At 32.1% G+C, this 19,068-nt stretch overlaps 1 protein-coding gene across 6 annotated transcripts in view; it reads left to right on the forward strand.

Moving 5' to 3' along the window:
* The first annotated feature begins 7,361 nt into the window (after window positions 1-7,361).
* Window positions 7,362-19,068, forward strand: part of LOC125059562 (zwei Ig domain protein zig-8-like) — a 159,462-nt gene continuing 147,755 nt past the window's right edge. For all 6 annotated transcript variants that reach the window (XM_047664037.1, XM_047664038.1, XM_047664039.1 and 3 more), the window contains exon 1: window positions 7,362-7,514. The gene's annotated coding sequence lies outside the window, so the exon portion shown is untranslated. The remainder of the gene's footprint in view (window positions 7,515-19,068) is intronic.

The raw sequence follows: 19,068 nt of genomic DNA on the forward strand, positions 1-19,068 counted from the left end.
AAACCGTATTAGAACGGAAGTAAATTCTCTAAATCACAGCAAAAGATTCAGATAAACGAAAACAATCGGAAGGAATTTATTGCGATCTCTAATTACGTTAATGTCGTCGCCTGAAATAAAACAGTTTTATCGCTGCCGGCTGCCTTCATTACTGGACAAAAGGTTGGCGCAAAATGTGCTAAGGGATCTCTTTATAATACCTTATTATTCCATTATGATGATCGCGTTGATGGCTAAAGTCATGTGTTACATCATCCTTGGTTTCTTTGTAAGGGCTAATTAACACGGACCTTGGTCACTGATAATTATGATAGTTGTTACTCGGTTGGTAAGTTGCGTAACATTAATATTTCCGCAACGGAAAAAATATTAGTTCAGCAGATTTATAAAAAAAACCTGTGTGTGCTTATGTACACGCGTTAGAAGTTATACTTCTTTGGCGTAACAAGATAAAAATCTTTTATTTTTTTTTATCTTTCGCCTTATTCTACGTTTGAAGAAAAAACGACACTAACAATAGAAAAAACTAAAATGTTGACTATCGCTAACTTCAAGGTGTCGGTTTTTGTGACGGTGTGCGCGCGCATCGTAAAAATTTACTCTCATCATGTTTCCCTAACGCGCCAAAAGAAGTATAACTTCAAAAGATGTGTTTAAACTAATCTCTCGTACTTCAATCACAGCATAGACTAAACATTAAGTAAATTGAGTAATGAATTAAGAGGTATGTGTGTGGGCGTAATAACCGTTATTTACCCTTACAATATTATAAGTGAAGCCGTTTCAGTGTAGCCTCAAGAATATTTATTTAAATGGAAGATAATAAACTGTGAAATGATATAAGTACAGCAATAAACTGTTTAAATGGCAAGTTTATGAAACAAGAATTTAATTAGTTGTTCCAAGAGGTCTGAATGAATGCACTAACATCTCTTCACGTCTCATTGTGGCCGGCTTAACTCTAACAAATAGGCTTGGACGCCTACCAACTCTTCCGAAACAGTCTGTTATGTTGTAAGCGCTGCCGGTTTACTTATCTTTCGTGTGTTTTATATGTAGACAACTTTCATTCAGGTCTTCGGTTGCGTAGATGTACCTTACTTGTAGCAAATTTCCTCTATACAAATCTAGTACAGAATAATCAATAATTTCAATAGTCAAACTTATTATATTCTTACCTCCAATAGGGCCATATCATTTTTTGATGTTATCAATTTGATAGAACTTCTCATAACTGAGACCTACCTATAAGAATAAGTATGAGACTTTAGCTTAAAAGGTTTTGGTCCACAAATAGTTAACGTCAGTCTTATTAAGGTATCCAGTTGGAGACAGCCCAAAGGCAACATCAAATAATCGTTTACTAAACAGCTCTGAAAGCAACATCTCACGCTCTTTGATCGACCATTTCATGATGTTATTAAATATTTACATGTATTATTCGGACATCGGAGGTCAGTAACCCCAATACGATATAGCACAATAGATATAATATATAACGCATAAAAATATTAGAATAATGTTAGAGAACATTTGTTTTTTATGCAAATAAGAGGACAAAATTTTAAAAATGGATCTTAATTCTTATGTGTTTAATACATATTACATTTCATTTTTCTCGACATTATCGTATTGGTATAGTCTGTAAGGATAATGTATGTATTTCTGTAATAAATAAATAAATCTTTCGTTTATATAGTAAACAAATTGAAATAAATAACTATTAATTTTATCTTCTTTCGAAAGTAAGTCACGCTATAGCTCTTAGTGGCGATTATCATAAGATGATTTAGTGCGAAAGAAAAATAATAACTTAAGTCTGCAATTAATTCCGAAATGAAGACAAAGTTTTGTCCGGGGATTTCATGGCAAAAGAATGTTTCTGGCGAGCCGTGATAATTGGATTACAGTCGAAAGAAATCGGTATAAATCATACACTTCACTTGTCGCTGAATTCTCCATTTTTGGACTGAAATTGTGATATTGCAGGCATTCCAAGTAATTTTAAATTTTCGCCTCTTGAAAAAGTTTTTTTGACATAAAATGTTTCGATGAATTTTTCCAACTGAACAGCAGCTAGAGTTAAGAATGAATATTTAAATCTTTAATTTTATCTGATTCTTGAAATAAACTTTACTAAACTATATTTAATAGAATTCTTGGTTTTCTTCCGAAGTATTATAATCAAAGTTGTAGGTGACTTAAGCGACTGCGGAGGTAGGTTTGTCTTCGCAACTCATATGCAACTTGAAGCACTCGCGAATATTCTTCATGTCAGCTACTTACTGTACATTTCCATCTCAAAACTATTTGATAGCTCTTTGAACTCGCTTTGGTTCATATCATCAACTACTAGGTTGCATGATATTTATTTCGATAGTCGACTTTTTAACATTAAAAGATACTTATCTACTCTACTAGATAGACCTCTGTTGTATTAATTACGAGGGGGCAATTTTTATAACATGCTATTTGATTTTTGTTGTACAGTTTAAGTTTAAAAGAATATTCAGAATGATAAATACAATTTAAAACTTCGGGTATTGTTTTCTTTAAACACATTAAAGTTTGTCCCAGATAAAAAATAGAACGGAGTTATTAAACATGTACAAAGACGGACAGCGGCGACTCGAATGTATCTCTGCATTTAATATACCGTTTGTATATACATGTGACCATAGAATAAAATCACAACAGTAAAAATCGTAAGTGCTACTGTATAAAACATACTCATAAACTCTTAATTAACGTTAGTTAAACCACGCGTAAATACTACGGTACTTACTGATTCTGTGACATAAATATTTTTAAATCGTGACTATACTACAATGTTCTATTAAGTAGAAACTGCTGGCAGTAACCTGTGGTCTAGGCAGGTATATGACACAATCTCTTGGGAAAATAATAAAAGTTTGCATACAAAGTAACGTGAATGCACCTGCTTTGAATTTAATGCTACGATCTGTTTACAGGGGATTTACTTGCAGTTTTCTGCATTAGCTATGTACCAACATATTGCCGTTTTATACATTCAACTTAAACGAATTAATTAACATAACTTAACTTTAATTAACTTACTTAACTCATTATGTTTAACTATTATCTTAACTGATAAAGCCATGTTTGAATAATTGACGAGAGCTTCGTAGTCTGATTTAATTCAGATTCAATGTTCGAGTGTAATTTTAAAATTGTAATTTTAAAATCTAAGACCAACTTGCCGTTGACTTTGCATGAGACAAATCTATTAAAGAGGAATCATTAACATTATATTAACCTTATCTTACTGTTTAAACAATTATAATAATTGATATTGGCCATATCTCTATATCTCTAACATACAATATCCTTAATAAGTCGGTAAAAAATTTGAAATCACAATTGAAATAATACGGAAAAAAATGTTCCCCACTGAAAGCACTTTAATAAACTGATCCAGTTATAATATAAATACAATTTAAACGTTCTAACGACAATAAATTGTAAGAGAAATGAAAATAGCCATTTTGATCTGAACAGCCAAGTTTGTTTTAATTACTTCTCAATTTTGTCGTGTGATTGATGACGATTGATGACTTACTTTCAGCCAGATCTTTTATATTTTAACATCGCTATTACACAAATCTTTCATTATATGTATTTGGACATCATTTAACTTTATTATTTAGCCTAGCTTAATTTTAATTCAATTAGATATAAAAACCAAATCTATAACAAAAAAACAATAACTATCCTTAAAATATAATAACTAAAATATATTATTAAAAGGAGTCCCTTTAGGCAAGGTTCCGAAGGTACTGGCAGCGTTCCCCTTTGAATAGCTAGACTAAATCTTTGTCCGAGGTAGCTGCCAGCTCTTCGGTCTCCTGTGATTTCGACTAACCTTTTTGCTATTCCCTTTCCTATATAATAATTACTAATAATACTACAATATAAATCTATTACGAAATTTGCTTCGTAAAAATTACATACAATCTTTCATTCGAATAAAGTTATAATTATGTCATTTAAATAAGTATGTATTATTTATTTTAGCTGCAATGATAAACGATTGTATGATTTTTCAGTTGTGTTTTTTTTTAATTTTCCTCAAATACATATAATTTATATTCACGTAAATTTTTATATTCTATTCATTGAAATAAATCATTTCAATGAATAGAATATAAAAATAACTCCCAACTACATCCATTACGTAACGTATAACATTGGTCGTTACCTAGTTTAAAGTAACCGCAAGTTTTACGAGCGCCTTTAAGTTTTCATTGAGTACAACATCGTAAGTTTCGACCACGTCCGCACTTAGCGGACATAATTACGAAACAATATTACATGTAACAGGAAATCTAAACGATTATTTATGTGGCTTCGGTATATAAAGTTTTACACGTGTTTAGCTTATTCAAGATTTAATTCGTTTGGTCTAGAAGCATTTATTGTTTTTAGTTACCTTTACAGAAAGTTTTACCTTTTATATTAACAACATGTGAACGTAATATAGCTCCCATATGGCAATATATAAAATATAAAAATATATAAATCGAAAGTACTAATTATTTCTCCATAAATTATAAGGATAGTAATACCTTATGAACTATCATTACTTGTGCCATGCAATTATTAGAGGGCACGCAAGTTTAATGAATAATTTAAAACTTTAGAGACTGCTCCACTATTATTGTTACTTGTGTTGTATACGCTGAATAATAGAGAAAAAAGTAGTAGTATTTAGTATCCCATATATTGATTATTTTGCTTAATTGTTAAGCTGAAGACTTACCAATATAACTTAGTATATTTGAATGCCTTTATATGTAAAAACGTTTTAAGATATTGACGAATTTTATACAGCCCACAAACGTTGGACGTAGACACTTTTATTTATACTCAGACTTTATAATGCTTGTTTTTTGGCAAAGAACCTGACGTGACTATACATTAAACATCTCCCAAATCCTCAGTGAAGTGTACGTAAAGTCTTAGAATTTTCAAGTTTCCAACAACGTATAAAATGAAAATCGTTTTCAGTAAAACTTCGCGGGATCTTGCCGTTCTATCGAAATTTTTATACTTAATTAAAATATTTGTTGTTCATACTATTTTGATAAGAAAAGTATAATGTTAGTAAACGCCTTTTGGTTTTATGTGAATTCTAACAGAATAAATTTGACAAAAATGAAATCGAATCCGTTTAAAATTCAAACAACACGGATCATATATCTTGTGAACATTTCTCCTTGGCAGTGTTTCATAGTTTTTGAACTAGTGCGCTCCGCTCTGCTCCCCGCTGCCCGCTGCCCCACCGCCTGACGCCAAACAAGAGTATTCTGCATCATCTGACTTGTATTTGATTTATTCGCAAACCTATTCGGGTGTGAATCTTCTTTGACACTCGATTGTAAAATAGAGATTTCATATTTTATTTGTTTCAGGGCATTATATTTTCTTGGATATCCGTTACATACTTACGTTATAAAATAATTTTTGTTTGGAAAGAGAGCAGTCTGAGATATTTATTATAAAAATAAATAAAAACCATTGCAAACATTGTTAGAAATTGCTTTAAAACTATTATGGATTAAAAAATCAACCTCACTACGTCTCGTATTTTTAAAATATTGTCTAAATTACAAGTTCCAAAGTAATTACATTTTCGATTGAAATTTGGTGCGTAACCGCTTATCAAATATCCGTTTCGTAATACCAATATTTAATTTCATTTGTAACGCGTAATTATTGCATAATCTCCAAAGTTGGATGTTCTAATAGTAGTACATTGCCGCTTCTAAGAAGGCGCAAAGATATCAATTAAACTTCGACCAAACCGTTCCAATGTTCAAATGTATGTCAAATCCTATTAAAGAGAAGTAAATAATTTCAAATTCTAATTTGTTTGGCAGGTAAAAACAAGTAAAGACTCAAGCTAAATTTCATATGATTAATGAATACGAGAGTGACGTCGTATCTGCATACTCATTACTCGCACATATGAAACATAATAAATAATGTATGTGTAACGGTCATACATATAGCGCTGATGAGAGATAATAATCCGAGATAATATTCAAAGTTCAACTCATTTCAATCATGTTTCAAAAGAGATCACTTTCGACATTATACAGCAAAGTATAGAAATATTATATTTTTTTAACGACTAATTACACGATATATCAGTATTGTAATTCAACAGATATAGATTGACGACGATACTGATCATAGTAACAAAATATGTTAGAGGTTTTTTAGTATATCTGTGTAGTTTATAAAAAAACGCAATCCCTGGGAACAAATCAAATGGTTTAAGTGACTCAACATTATTAACGATAATTAACAATTCCTATCGAAGTATCTGTGTCAAAATTTATAAAAACAATTACTATAGAACCGGCGTAAACAAATACAATTCTGTTGCATTTACAATATTATAATTATCATCCAACCTTTCAGTGCATATTAAGACAATAGACACTCCATAAAGATAATTATCAAAGTAGATACAGAAGTGCGACGCACTTATGTAATTGGAACACCTACTTACAGTTCGTCTAATATCACAAAGCTGGTCTATGTTCACTATGTTATTATAAACATCTGGAAAAGTTTAATTAATTTTCTACAGGGTAAAAATAAATATATTTAGTATGTAACGTCAATTAGATACGAATAATGTGCGAACGAAGGTAAAAAACCTTTAAGAATAGCCCAATTGATACCTCACGATATGTGGCCGTAGTTATGTTATCACAATGAAGTTTACGGAATCTTGGTAAGTTGTGCCTTGTGGTGAGGTAAAACGACATTAAAACATGAAATGAAGTAAAACGGCACAAATGAAGTGCGACGTCAGGCTTCCAACAATTTTACATCTCTTATTCATTTTTATATCCACTTTAAGTTCTAGTTTCTCTGAACTCCGAGTTGATCTTCAATTTCCTAATAAAACAAGAACGTGCTGGCTTTTTTAGCCTGCTACCTCGTTTTTGCTTCGTAATAACGTTCTAATGGAAAAAGGGTTCTGTTATTTCTATATGAAATTACTATTACCATCTGGCCAAATGGAACATACAATTAATAATAATCGTTTCTATATCGTTATAATAAGGTTTAGTTTTTTCAAATTTTACATAAACTGACAGTTTTCGAAGGTTTCAATTGTCAGTTTATTTTACATTTAATAAAGTTAACACATTTCCCGAACACGTTTTACACTCCATCAAAACTTGGTTAATTGCGAATTCAGTTCATAGTTCATTGAAAAATTATGTATGATGTTCATCCTAAAACAGTATCGAAGCTTTGGAGAGGCGAGAGGGAGGGCAGAGAATGCGTCCCCCGGACTTACCTCCGGCAGTCCCGAGCCGGTGTCGCGTCAAGGCGCGCGTCTCCTGCAACGTTTGTATATCGGAAACCAGTTCTGTGTGACTAGGTGACCTGGTGACTAGGTCTAGTGTATCGTGTCTTTACTGAGATGTGAGTGTGTTACTGGTGTGTGTGTACTTCAGGAAACACCGTAGGTATGTATCTTAAGACAATTATGGGAATCATTGCTACTTATTTTGTTAAATGTAAACAATACTAACTATATATAATAAATAAGTATAAGAAAACATACTTAAAATTCCACGTGAAATGTAAGCGTAATTGAGAAAAAGAAATAAGTTATTTATTATGTTTATATACATAATTTCTTGCGTCCACTGTAGAGCCACATAATTATCTACAGCCTTTTGACTGTACAGTGCTACGACGTAGCAATAGGTTACGTTGATGATAATAAAAAATAATAGGTCGTAGTAAGTTTCGTAGATATACAACAAAATAAGAAAATCCTCATAATACATAGTAGAAATGTGTATATTACTTTATGTTCTTTATTAGATTTTTTTGCTTTGTAACTAAATATATATATAGTGATCAATTTGTTAAAAAGTATTAAAGCAAGACGGCAATTCGTGACCCAGCACAGTAAACGAAATGAATTTCATTAATCGCACATTCATTAACCGTGATTATTTTATGTTTTATGGTCAAATTAACTGATGGTAGAGCCCGGAGCGGTGCTGTCGGGGACTGACACGAGCTATTTCCCTGGGGAAATACACGATTGTCCTCTGTTTCCGGTATCGTGTTTTATTTAATTATACATATGTAACCTACACCTACGCATCGTAAAATATACGTTATTATGGTGTTGGGAATATCTACTTGATGTTCTAGGATTCGTGCGGATGATCAAAATTTAAAATGTCTCTTCAAATGTAAAAAAAGTTATAACCGATTTTACACATGTTTCGTGCAAAAGAAGCATATCCGGAGATTGGGAAAGCACTCGAGCTGCCACAAGCACCTTACAGGATTTCACGCCTCGATGACAAGTGACCACCGGAACCCGCCGCCATTGGCTCGCGAGATTTCTCACGTTCAACAATATTTCAATCCTTGGATTAAATTTTAAGATTGGCTATTATGCAATTTAATGCTAATATCCTTGTGAAGTTATTATATTTATTACCATTTTACATTCATGTATTTTATACATATGTAAATAATTACAATAGTTATGTAAATCGCTCTTGCTTGTAAATACAAAACAACTTAATTACGACACTTAATAATATTGGTAACTGTGTACACTTTTAAACGTCAATTTTGAATAAAAAAATAGAAGGTTCTAAATTTTCAGTTACTACCTGTTCTCAAATCGAGGGCGTAGAGCGGGTCAGAAGAACTAGCAAAAAATTCGGCTAAACCCTTTTAAATGGCCAAGTTTTTGGTTTATATGGTAATTGTAGGACTCCACTTGATATACTGAAACAATGAGACAACAATAAAATAACAAGACCTTATCAGCAGCAGGTATGTCGGAATAAGAGCATGCATTTACCATGTAGTAAGAAAAAATGTAAACATAAAAGAGTAAAGTGATTGGTTGAAATTAATAAATATATTAGGTAGTAAACATACACATATTCTAGCACAACTTGTTACCGCAAGTAGCAGCGGTTTCTGAGCGCGGCGCATGGCCAGCCATTTATTTCTGATGTTCTTTTTAGTTTTAATTCTACTATAACTAGCCTATTCAAGCTTATAAACAGTTAGATTGTAATATAAAATACTGTTTTTTTAATTTAAAGTGTACCCACTAGTGTCTTTAAAGAACTGTTTTCCCAGTGTTTACTAGTTTTATTAGAACTACACATACATGTAGTTGCTTTGAATACACTAGGTCCAAAGGCGTGGTTCTTTTGAGTTTGACATTCACGTGATGAAGAAGTCTCTGTTGGTAGGATTTGGCGTTAATTTCTTTATCGACGCTTTCTGTACATTGCGGGCGTACCAAGGCAGGAATTTTCTATGTCTAGGAGTACCTTTTTCGGGAATATTTGTATAATTTCAACGTTATTTTGTTAGGGCAACCCCATAGTTTGATACCGTAGAAGCATATCAGTTTCAGGGTTTCTTGCTTAAAAATTAATAATTTGGACTATAAAAACCTCCTTCCAAGTAGGCAGTTAATTTCTTTTATTGTGTGTGTTTTCTTTTGCGACACCGCCGCCATACACATCAATAATCCTTCGAGACGTTTCTGCACCAGTGTTGCCATAGTGGAATTCCTACTCGTAAATAACGCGATATTTCATGTTTTCCATTTTATAGATAGAGTGAAAAAAAAATCAGTGGCGCTACAACCTCTTTTAGGCCTTGGCTTTAGATTTCTGAATCTGTTTCATGATCATTTTTAAATCCAATAGGTGATCATCCTCCAGTGCCTGACACACGCCGTCGAATTTTTGTGTCTAAGGCAAACTGGTTTCCTCACGATGTTTTCCTTCACCGTTCGAGCAAATGTTAAATGCGCACATAGAAAGAAAGTCCATTGGTGCACAGCCGGGGATCGAACCTACGACTTCAGGTATGAGAGTCGCACGCTGAAGCCACTAGGCCAACACTGCTCACAAACATAAATAGAGTGACGCAAAGAAAAATTTAAACGGAAAAATGAAATAAATCATGGTTTTCGAAATGCACGCTGTAAAAAATTGAGTTCGGAATTCCTAACAAAAGAGGATTTGAGATCAAAGTGGCCAGTACAACAAAACGTCAATTTCATATGATATATATATTAAAAGAGAGCCGAGCAGAACTTTTTTCTTTCTACGTCTAGTTCTATTATGTTAGTTATTTTATCACTGGTCAATACTTGAGTGCTTAGATTTAAATCTAAATCGGTGGTTTGGAATTAGCTTTTCAAATAGATATTACAGGTAGTAGTGATATCGGTCTATGTGATATCTGGTTTAGGAATCACAATAACTTCTGCAACTTAGCATTACAATACCTTTTCGGGGTAGATGTTTTAATATTTATTTATTTTTATTTATCAACACTTGATTTCATTACATCTTAGGTACTACATACATTCATATAACATAAATTAAGGAAGCAATGACCAGCCTTGTCGCTAACAAGCGATTTCTTCAAAGCAACCCTAGTAAGGAAAACTATTACAATACCAAAATAAAAATAAAAACTAAAAGCTTTTTTTTTAAATTTCAATTTGTTATTTTGAGCTGGACCTCCTTTGGTAATTTGGTAACAAATTACAATGAAATTTCGTTCTGCTTCCATTTCCTCCCATATTTGTTTATCAGACGAAGGTTCATGGGGTTTAAATATGAGCAAAGGCCTTTCTGTTCACCTTTTAACCGCAGACCCCGATTCGTTTTCTAATGCGTGGACATAAATGGTTTCATATTTCTTGTGTAGAACTGTAAAAGATAAAGCATTACGGCAAGGGTTTATTTAGAGTCAGTGGAGTATTAATACATCATGTTTATCCAATTATGGTAGGATAAAAATAAAGGATACAGGGCGTTCCCGGCGGCATGGAGGGTGCAGCCAACCGGGATAATTGAGTGCGCCGTTTGCGCGGCCACATTAGCGGTGTATTATTAGACCTTAAGAGTCGATATTTGGTGCTTCCTGGACGAATCGAACCAAGCTGTTTTTTCGTCAACATTTGGCGACCAAAAACAGTTGCGTTTAATGATAAGAAATATTTTCATAGTTATCTTATTTATATTAAGTTAATAAACTGAAAATAAAGTTCATGGTATAGTTATTTAAGGTTTCGACGTAAAAAGTCACAGACGAAATAAGCGGTTCCTTCATTCAAAATATTAATTACAAAGGTGAAATGTTCAGTAATTAAATCATTTTATTTGAGGTGACCGAATCAAGTTGTCGTAATTATATAAAACCGCCGGAATTTTCTATATAGGCTTTTGTTTCTCATTTGGTTTATTTCAAGAATGTTTTAAAAATGTCATTATTTTTAAGCCAATATTAAGCCTCGCTGTCTTAACTTCTTATAGCTTAATATATTTTAACAATATTTATCATGTACCAGGTCTTGGTAATATGTCTACTGAAACGTAATTTTTAGTGGAAAGTATTTTATTATATCACTACTTTGCAGGTATTATCGTAACTAAAAGTTAAGAACGAGTTGTAATTAACATTTGATGAATGTTTCAATTGTTTGACCACAGCAAATCATCATGTTCAACTATAATTCCAAAGATACAATAAGGTTTAATTCAAATTCAATCTCAAGTATTAAACACAATTTGGACAAGAGTAACTCTACTTAATAAGTACGCCCGAATTCACTAATCTTCGCATTAAAATTACCCAACCGCCTAACGCGCTTTGTTTGAAGGTACCTTTACATTTTACAATTGTGTGTATTTTGTTATATTCTATTTATGTATCTCTTTCAAAAGGTCTAGTTTCATGTAAGGCCAATAAAAGGTAAGCTTATGTGCAGAGTTATGTGAGACACGCTCTTTGAAGTATTCTAAGCCTTAATTAAAAAGTATAGAATGGGATTCATTTGTTTTTGTTTCAAAGTTTGGAAAGTTATGTGGTCTTAAGTTCATTGTTTCTTTCATTGCACCGATATTTATAGCGTTTACATATTAGAACTTGTTATTAATAATTAAATTTCCAAATCTATAAATACTATTTATGCCGCTATACCGTTAATTTGTTTATTTGTTTATTAATTATTAAAGTAAAATTATATGTTTTTTTTAAGATTGCGTCGAGAATAATTAATTAAAATACGATTGAAATCGTGATGAGTGAGTTAAGGAAAAAATTAAGTCTAAGGAATTCTTGATACTCTCTAACGTTTTGTTCAAAAACTTTAAGTATTTGTAATTTTCTCTACTGCCAATGCTGAGCCAGGTCAGTATTGAATTTTTATGTTTATTAATTAAGTTGATTTAGATTGAAATCATCCTTAAACAATGTAAGTGGGTACGATTTCGTGATATTTCAAAAAAAAAATATTGTAAAACATTTACGTCGACGTTTCGTAGAAGGCCTGCCGGCCGTATTTTTTTACATATTAAAATCTCTTTTTGATAATTAAATATTAGCTATTCTAATCCACAGACGGGTTACTGTAATATACTATTAAATTAACCGCATCGCGAGCAATAAATATCACTTTACCACATCGACTTATTTATGTGTTCTTTATTGACTCGGAGACGCCCGTTAAAATATAAATGAAGGCAGCACTTAGGCCTTTGAAGTAATAGCAAAATACTGCAGTAACGTATAACATTTAGGTGCCCAAAAATATAAAATTTACTAACATTTTATCATTTTATAAATCGTGAGAGTGCACATTACCAGTAAACAATAAAAGATGGGTAGGCTCTCTCCGGTGTAGCATTAATCTTTATAAAGATTTTTTATCGCGTCTTTTCATACGTCAAAAATTCAGGTATTTATGTTATAATAACACATATACACAATACAATTGATAAGGAAAGGGTCCCGAGTGGATACCAGCCCATGGGCAGAGCTAAGATGTTTTCATGGAAATATTTTATGTTGAATACGTTTGTAGGTTTTGGTAAACACAAAAGTAGCCATTTTGTGTACTAGCGTACGAAAGTAACTATCTAGTAATTTTTGCGTGATAGTGATCATGGAAAGCAACAAAATGTTTTCTTCACTCATCACATTATTGCTTTCTCATCTTACCTTTGACTGAATATTTGAATTTAACGATAATATTGTGACTCGATGGTAGACGTCTCATTACAGTCGGACGATAAATCCTCGGGTGAGCACACTCAGAGGTCACTTCACTCTACTCTGCCTTCTTATGTCTCCTCACATTTTTTATTTAAGTTTTTCTGGGCCCCTAATACCTAATGCTGTCTACTTACCTTCGTAAGTTGGTGTATTGAAAATAAATATATTGAAAATGTATGTATTAAAAACGTGGTAAATAAAAAGAAAACCCTTTAAAATGTTCTAATGATACTACAAATATCTCGAGAGTCGCTGTTTCAGATTTTTACAAAATAGGTTGAACGCTTTTAAGTTACCCAACAAATAAACACTTTTTCATAGCCATAATATTCGATTATAAAGTAGTCACGCGCGATGAAGCTAATTAAATTATATTACTTTGATCAACATTTTAAAACTCTAAATGATAAAAGGCTTTTGTATTTTCCATTAATATCACAACACTGTCAGAATTTCAATTCGGGAGTCAGTAACGGTCATCTTTTCAAAAATTCGTTTAAAAGAACCGATTAAATTTAATAAAAACCGCCATAATGCAATAAGGAAATAGGCTCCAGATTAAAAACCGGCCCTTTCAACTCTAAACGAATCTTACATTAAAACTGGAATAAAAATTGCATTCCATCGATAGACCGAGAGCTGGCAAACAATAATATTAAAAATTCCATGAAAAATTGTGAGTATAATAAACTCATCCAATGCAGAAAAGAGGAAGAAAAAGACGGAACGAAATGGACACAAACTACAGAATTATTATTAATAAAACAATACCACGGTTAATTTCGTTCTTTATTAAAAGTGAATATGACATGTATTATGACGGTTATTTTATTCGCATCGTTATTTCTTTATTGCTAAATAATATTAGAATTTGAATCAATTTCTATCACATTTTAATGTAAAATGTTTAAAATCCAGCTCTTGGAGCACAATATCCGAGGGATAAAAATGATAATTCGCTCAGCAGGAAATTAAATTCTGTCTATTGTTTTTGTCACCTACGTTATACGGAATGAATTCGGCGCTTCAATGTTGCTTAACGAAGCAATTTCGAGAGGCGTGCGGCTATGATTGCTGAATTGAATACATTTGAATTATTATATTTCACTCGGGCGTCATTAAAAAGATTATAATCGGTTATATAATAATATGTTGCACTTTAAATTATCGAACTAAATTCAAAATTGTAAAGATAACTTGCAAATATTTTTTATGTATTTTTACAAAGTTTAATCAAATCAAATCAGAGATATCTGTAGCTTGGAAATGACAACTATGAAGAAATTCAGTAAAAGCCTTAAAATTGGAAAGCAATATGTGTATTTGCGGCAAACACAAAGCGGTTAATGAATGGGCCTAGCGCGTATTAGTGATCGTTTGAGTAGTCATGCGTTATAATCAACTCCCGTCGGTGCACGGCGCATCATTACATCATTATACCATTCACACTTTATGCAGCAAAGCCTCGCGTGTAGTGCGATATACAGTAGGTTAGCATAGTAGCGAAGCGTACAATTTTAACTCTAAGGTTGCTAACACATATTGCGCAGTTAACACTACTCAAGGAAAACAACGTAGAAAACTACCCGCTTACAATCTGTAAAATGTTAGGCACCAACCCACCTATGAAGACATTATCAATCAAACAGATGCAGGAATTTATAGTGACCGGTATTACTACTGTACCTAATATATATTTTTTGTGACAATAAAATATTAATTAGTGTAATCGACGACGGGGTATCTGTGTTTTATTATTTGCACTTCCACTTCCGTGATACTGTTAATTTTAACATTTGATTCGACTCCATATTACTCTAGTGCAGGCTTGTAATTGAGTTCGTTAATCAGTAAATATTAATGTATGTATGTATAAATCATAACAATTTCAAATATGATGAAGCACTAACAGTTTTTAATACTTTTGATTATATATTAATGGCTCAAAATAAATTCTTAAGTTAAATCTAGCTTTAATATATAATATACGGTCGATTTTATATTTTCTCTAACAAACAATAATATTATATAACATTCAATATTTTATTATTGCTTCAAGAAAGTGTGTACTTCCTATTGTACTAAGCGATAAACATGAAATATATTGGTAGACGTACTCGTATATGTTGGACAAAGCCTTTGCTTCAGCTGCAGGTTTCGGCCAGTCATGTTTACTCTGGAGACCGTATTGGGTTATACCAGGTCAACGAGTTACTATGTGGCTGCACAGTACTGCAGCTCTTTGATAAAATTGCCGCAATCTGATTTTATGACTGTATAAATGTGATATGCATTAAGACTGCACCAATGAATTTGGCTAATCATTACGTCAGCAGTAAATAAGTATAAACTTTATCACGAATGATGCGCCCAATAATAGTGTTCGTGTTGTAGCTTAGGATCCTGAGTTCGAACTGGGAATTTACACAACTGTTTTAAGTTATTTGTGCGTAATTGTAATGTGTAAGATCTGAAATCTATTTCGCGTGTCAGCCACAAATTTCGTTCCATACAAAGTGTCACGTGAAGTAAATATAGAAAACCAAAAACATTAAAAATATACCTACACAGATATATATCTCATGTGCTTAAAAATCACAATACCTTTTTGTTTCCCCTAAATGCGTGTTTTGCTTTCATTAATATGTATGAACATGTATCTATCCGTATGCATTATGTTTTACTGGTGTTGAAAGTGTCAGTCTCACGCTGTCAGGCACTGGGGGCTGAAGTGCTTAAAACATTTGTTTAGTCATAAATTGTCGGTAGTGGTTTGAAAGCGACGCTCGAATACGATTTAATCGTTGTTATTCTTTGCTCTTAGCGTTGTCATCGCTTTAATCACAGCGGAATTTTAAATCACTTGCTTTGACACCAACATCTGGGTTTACTACTATTCTTGTTTTTTATATCGAAATGGTTTTCTACTTTAATTGTTGGTTTACATCGCGAAGATTTTGCTTATGTACATTTAAATTTAGATCATTCACAAACAAAAATATAGTTGTAGAAAGAAGAGTTATTCGGATAAGAATATTTTATATTCTATAGAAAAATGTGTCACATTGAACTATGTAACAGATAACATTACTTATTTACTTACCTTACCAAATACATAACAAATCGATACAATTTATTGATATTTTCTGTCCATATTCAAAGCGTATTAATGGTAAAGCGAGCTAATATCAAATATTGGGTTTTCAATGAAATTCATAGCTCTGCGAATCTCACTAAATGAGAGATTCTATTGAAAGTAGGATGGAATTTGTGTAGAGGCTTTTCGCGTTTGTTTACCGCTAACACATTGCTACTTTAATACCACGGTCGAATATAGATTGAAAAGGTAAATACTATAATTTGTACATTACATTAAGTATTGAGTAGGTGAGCGAGAAGAAATCGAAATGAGGAAATGCCTTAGTGCATAGATAACAACGCGTCTTCCCTGGGTGGCACCGAAGCAATCGAACGCCGCTGCGCATCGGAATGTTTCTAAGAATGTTATTGATTGCGCTTACAAATTCTTGCAGTTTCAATCTTATTCTACGGTGTTTCTACGACGTTTAAAATATTTGAAATAAGCTTCTTTTCTCGTACATGGAATATTTTTAAACTTGTTAAGAAATAAATTAATGCAAGACGCTCTCAAGATACTCCTGAGATTGTCGTTATTGTAATAGTGAAATTATTCTCTTCCAAAATAATAATAGCAAAAATTGTATAGGTTCTTTGATAACATATACAAGTTTACCGTCTGGGTTCGCCTTCCATTACAAAATGGATGGTGCCGTTTCAAAGGAATACTCATTACACTTCCTTATCTGCATGGGATTGTATGTACATTATGATATTATGTAGGTTTAATAAAAGGAAAATTGAAGCCGCAGAGAGGCCACATATAAAATTCGTATTGTGCCTTTCTTATTATATTTGAAGAGGTGTGATAAATATTTAATATTGCGACTCAAAGAAAAGTTCGAAGGTTGACAGATGTCACGAATCATGATGACATTGACACGAAATCAGGTCTCTGATGTTTATAAGTTATGGTGAGATTATTATGGGTGGAATTTGACTTTGGGACCTTTTTCGGATTTATTGATAAATATTATACTTATAAATTAATCAGGGTCCATTTTTAAATAAATATACAATTACGAACGGAAGTAAAAGTACGATTTTCAACAAAAATTCAGGTAATACGTTGAACCCTAGTACTTGTGTGTTGATAGTTCTTAGTAATATCCTGTGCTATTCCTGCAGGCCCGGTCTATTTTCACCACAAAGAAATACCTGCTTCGAAATAGCTATTAGTTCGCGAAACTCGCATGAGCTTTCTAAGAAACGCGAACCGTCATAAACTTATATATTTTGCACTTCGCTGTTCATACTTTGTTGAGGAATTCTAAGTAATCTTATTCAATACATCATTTAACTTTACATTAATAAACAATACTTTTAACTGCTTGACGTAATTATAATTTAAAAATGTTTTTTTCTAAATTATCTCCATGTTTAATGTTTAATCTATTGCATAAATATGATTCATTGATATGGAAGTAATCACTTCTAAATCCCTTTGGTGCTTCATTAAAATGTAAAATTTATTTATTTATTTTCCTATTTTTACAGTAACTTAATACTAATACAATAGAAAACTAAATTAAAAACATAATATAAACATAACAAGTAAAAACTTAAAATCTAAACCTTTTTATAAATAATGCAACTCTTGGGAATTCAGCCGCTGTGCAACTAAATATATCCGTCTCACAAGCAATAGTGTTTCGGGTGCGCAAGACACGCGTAAATGGTGCTTCTCTTCTCTTCTCTCTCTTCTGCAAGCAGTTCCGACCGCTTACCACGCCGAGTGTGGGTTTTTGGCACACGCAGCCCCAGTCTCTCCAACTTTTCCGCATTATATATTTCATCTCTAAGGACCTTAAAAAAATATAATGTGATAGTAAGGTCCCTCCTTACCTTTAACTTGTTGTATCCTACCATACCCAAGACAAACACAGTTGGATACATTACTCGGTAAAATGGGTACACTCTATACAACCTCATGTAAATGTATCTCGTAAATTTATTTTGAATACGCTCCACCATTAGAGATTTTTTCTTTCTTGTGGGGCCCAAATCATAGAGTTACATTCCAAGTGGCTCCTAACAACTGCATTATACAGTGATATTATCGCTTTTATATTTGAAAAACCTCCTCCTGAAAAACTCCTAAATTCCTATAAGCTTTTCTACAAATTATTTTTATGTTATCCCGAAAATTTAATTCCACATTTAAATGAACCCCTAGGTCTTTTACTTCTAATATATTAAGTTGCACATACATAAAAGTGTATTTCAGGAATAAACATCTTAGAACAAAAGTTTTGCTTGTATAGGTAATGTAAGTGTGATTTATGTACAGATTAACGAGTAAAGTTACTTGTCTAAATTAAACTTGTACTTATAATCAACTCATTATAAAGTTATAACGGCAATATAACTTTGCAACGAACTTAGAAGGAAGGTTAAATATTTTGATTTATGTCTAAACTATATGTAGAAGAGTCGTAGTGTGTTATAAGTTTTTATCTACCTATACTTGACCGAAAAACCTCTGTTCATGTTGAATTGGGTTAAAAATTCAGGACAAAACAAAATTAAGAATTCTAATGCATAAAACACCGAGTAAATAATGCAGTATATTTAGCATTTCTCGGTTATTTTTAACTTATTATAATTAACTGCGAAATACCAAATATAATTATCGTTTACCTTTTTTAAAAGTTGTATATGTATATCAATTTATAATATTATAATTTCTACTCGTGTACTTATCCAACAATTTGGGTGATACATATTATTTTTTAAAAGTCCATATATTAATCACTATATAGTGATAATATTTATATCATTATTAAATATTTTTTGTGAAATACTACTCAATAA

Source organism: Pieris napi, chromosome 20 (assembly GCF_905475465.1).
Source record: "Pieris napi chromosome 20, ilPieNapi1.2, whole genome shotgun sequence".
Classification (NCBI taxonomy): Eukaryota; Metazoa; Arthropoda; class Insecta; order Lepidoptera; family Pieridae; genus Pieris; species Pieris napi.